The sequence below is a fragment of the Hyposmocoma kahamanoa genome, unplaced genomic scaffold (genome assembly GCF_003589595.1).
Source record: "Hyposmocoma kahamanoa isolate Upper Pololo Valley unplaced genomic scaffold, ASM358959v1 79, whole genome shotgun sequence".
Classification (NCBI taxonomy): Eukaryota; Metazoa; Arthropoda; class Insecta; order Lepidoptera; family Cosmopterigidae; genus Hyposmocoma; species Hyposmocoma kahamanoa.
Window position 1 is genome coordinate 3949052 of NW_020653993.1, and position 4405 is coordinate 3953456.

Consider the following 4405-nt stretch of genomic DNA (forward strand, 5'->3'; position numbering starts at 1 on the left):
ATTGCAATAAAACGGCAATTTCATACTTTAACCCCTAATATAATGTCAATGACACTGTGTTAAGACGCTTATAGGTGACTTGAAATTAGCGGGCAGAGCCTTGAACACCGCCGTAAAGTTGCCTGCTTATCGGCATTTTACAGGATATATTACGGAGAGTGTGCGATGGAATTACACGATTTAATCCCGCCTTCCACTTTCCATCACCGGTGGACTACAAAGATTCGTTAGCGAAGCATTACGCTTCCTCATTTATATGGCGAACGGCTATGGAGTGGAATTCCCTGCCTGCAGACTTGTTCCCTGAACGTTATAACTTGAGTTTTTTCAAGGCGAGATTGAATAGGCATTATTTAAGTGTGCATTCTCCATCGTCGACCTCATAGTGACTTGCCATCGGGTGAGATGGAGGTCAAATGCGCACTCACATTTTATAAAAAAAATGTTTTCTACGATAAAATTTCTTTATTATCATAGATAAACCTCACCTCTGTGAAATTTCACGTCTACTTTTCTGACACCCTGTACGTTATTATCACGCAGCTAAGTAGTTGCACCAGAACTATAAGGTAGGTAGTTCAATGTTAATTAAAATAACACAATACTATTCATAAACGCAGTACAATTTCCAAATAAGCTCAACAAAGCTCATAATTCCATGCGTTGAAACCAAATGTTACATCAAATTGAACTGTCTCGAGGTCTCGCAGTTCACGGGAAATTGCACTCTATGGCACATAAGCTTGTCCATTACCACATTTTATAGGGTTATGCACCGAGAGTATAATGCAAATTAATGCTTCGTGTGAGACGCGGGTAGGGTTGTCATCTTGTTGACTTATTTTTTATAGACATGTTTTTGTAAGTTTATACCAAAACCAATTTCGTGCAAAAAAAAATATAGAAAAAAAAACAACGACGCTGTGATTTTGGCTTCGACTAAAGGAATTTGGTGATTTTTTTAGGTGGTCGGACTAAATGTAATATAGTAATGTTTCTGGTCGCGAATAACCATATAAGTCCACCTGACTTTTATCTTGTATTCGGCTTCTCGTCGTATGAGATGGTGGATGACGTCACAGAGGTCCTCTGTACTTATGCACTACTGTTTGAGGTCCAAAATGACCACCGTTATTATCAGTAATAAAGAAAAATAATTAAAAATACCAGGTCATCCTTTGTCGCGAAAATGCAAAGAGGAAAAGCACCCATGCAGAGACAGTACTAGAGGGCGACCTCTCGAACGAATACCTGTTAGAATAATTATATCGCGTTCCGGCGACGTATTACAAGACTACCCACATTTGTCCGAACGCATAATAAAGATTGTTTACATACTTACGAACGCCTTAATTACACTTAATTTACACTAAGTACCCGCACAATACCAGAACACAATAAAACATTAACAAATATAATTTTGTTGACCATTTGTGTGGTCGTATAAAGCAAAATTCGTGTTCTTACAACAAGAATTCATGTTCCATACAACGAAGCACATAAAAGAAAATTGGGATTATACTCAATTACTCGTCGTAAGGGTCCATAAACAACAATAACTGCTCCTTGGGCTAATGAAAGCGATGAAACGCGCAAGAAAATAAATTTGTACAGAAAAAAGATACACCAGTGTCGTATTTTAGCGTTGTTGAAATGGTTTGTTACAATTAATTATTACGTCTTTTACGCGGATTGTACCAAGTAATTAGCAGATTTTTCAATTTGTATTAATTTATATCAACAAAATTTAGAGAACAGAATCCTTTTTTTAATTGTATTCTTCATTGTCAAGAGTCTATATAGCCTCAAATGGTTGATTCCGCGCAACAGTGAGTGTTAAATCAATCACTTTGAAAAAAAAAATATAATAAAATCGATTATTATGCGGTGTGTAAACAAGATTTCTAAAAATTTTCACAATATGAAAAAACACTAACGTACCTCTAAATTTCACAAGAAAACTACTTGGCAGCAGAAATAAGTAAGGTGGCAGTACTTCCTTGGACAAACTCTTTCACGAGGAGCAGTTCTACTGCTACTAAAAGATTATATAAATTACTACACACACATCTTTACAAAACGAATGCGCTGAGCGTGCGTGCTTGATGCGTGTGTATTAAAAAAGCATCTCAGGTTGAGTTGATAAATGAAAAAATGCTAAATCAGGTAATCCTTTAATTAAAATACTTATTATCAATCCCAATTGTCTTAATGTTGATAAAGCTATATTTTTTTTATCACATTCATAATTAGCAGAATCCCTGCTGTAAATATAGTTAACCCTGATAATAGTAATATAATTTTATGAAAAATATTATCAACTAATAATATATTAAAACGAATTAATGAATATACTCCAGCTGTCACTAAAGTAGAAGAATGAGCTAAAGTTGAAACTGGAGTAGGAGCTGAACGAAGAGTTAAACCACTTCAGATTCGCTGAATATTAGGCTATAGTTAAAATTTAAAGAAATATAATATAATTTGCTTCGAATTTAATGTCTCCAATACGGTACGGTAATTATCTAGTTTAAGGGGGTATGTCACGATTTCATACGCACAGTGTTTGATTAATGTCCCAAAAACAGTGAGAAGTTGTTCTGAGATTTTGAATAAGGATCAAATTATGAAGTGCCAACCCTAAAATCTACGCAGCATAGAGCGGACTGAGCTCAACGGCTCAGTGTATTATTACCCTTACACGAGATACAATTAAGGCCAACGCAGACTCGTTGAGTTAATAATTTTATCTTAGCGCGAGTAACAAGAGTTACGGTGCTATTTAGAAAATGTGTAACATTATCTTTTTTCCTAAAAGGATTTTTTTAAGTAAATACTTTTTTGCCCTTTGACTTATTTACCTGATACCAAATGGTGGTTATGCTTTTGACACGGATTTATCTGAGCATGACTAAAGACCGAAACACAATAAGTATTATATATACAGTGTAAATTTCAAGCTACGAACTTAGAATAATAACGCATATAATGATAGTTTCATATCAAACGAACTGTCTGAAATGAGGCAAAAATCAAATTCACGTAGGCGTAAGCAACTTGTATTTACGCTGGCCGGCACGCACACAAATATACAAAAAATGATGCCATGGAATAACATTTCCATCAAAAGTGGGGAAGTTGTCTCTTACTTAACTCATCATTAAATTAATAAATACTACTCAATTTTTATTTAATTCATAATATATGAACAAAAACCTGAAAGTGCGACTATCGAATTTGACTTTATTCATGAAAATTTGGATATATAAATACCTTATATTATCTGTGGATAAGCACATGAAAAGTACATGATAACAATAAATAACCTGAACCTGAAAGTTATTTGTACACGACTTTGGGGAACTGACGATGACTTTTTTAGTCAGTGTTAGTTCCCTGAAATAAGTTTAGTTAAGAATTTTTGAGTCTGGGCTAGACAATTTTATAAAACGAGTCCTGTATGATGAACAAGAATAATGATTGTCACATGAAACTAATGAAGGCAAATACTAAATATATTCCGTAATAACAACACTTACATTTGTAGAAATTCTGCAATCGTCGCGATATTGCCTATTCTAAAAAAATTGCTTTATATGATTATTTTGAAACAGAATCGCAAAATGGGGAGAAAAAATCCGTTACTTTGCAACGTTTTTGTATCTTGTTGCAACGAAATTAATTTTCTGTTTTAGTGAATATTTACATAAAATACAAGATGACACGCTTGATTTCCTTTTGAAATGTGATGTTAGTATCTATTTTATGTTTGTCTGACGTATTTTTACACTCATTTACCGCACATTTCGTAATTTTTAGCTAAAATTCTTGAGCTGTTCGCGGTGTAAGTTGACCTTGAGCACTGACGGCCCGCCCGCTCGTGTAAGCACATTGGGTCCTAGGCACCTAGTTTGCCTCACTTAGCGTGTGCAAACTAGGTTTCTATGCGTTATTATTCTAAGGCTACCAATATGACAACTCCCTAATGTTAAAGCAAAAAACTCATGCTATTTGATGCCGTAACACGGACGTGTAGAAGTGAAAAATGTTTTGAGAGCTCTTTGCGAAAGATTTCGTCTAGAAAAGTACTGCCACTTTACCTATATACCTACCGCCAAGCAGTAGCGTTAGCGTTGCTGTGTTTCGTCACTTAGTTATTACAAAAACAACCCGTAGCGGATTGAAGTGAAGTAACACCGAACGAAATGCCAAGAATGAGCATGGTATTAGCAGGCACACCAGTTACGGGCACGTGTAATTTGGCCTTTCTTGTAAATGTTTTATTAAGGTTATGTACTCGGTGATATTAAACAACTAATAGTCAAACATAATTTTCTTGTATATTCGATTCCAGATTTTCCGCTATGTTAACAAATTTAATCTATATAGAGTAAATGTACTAATA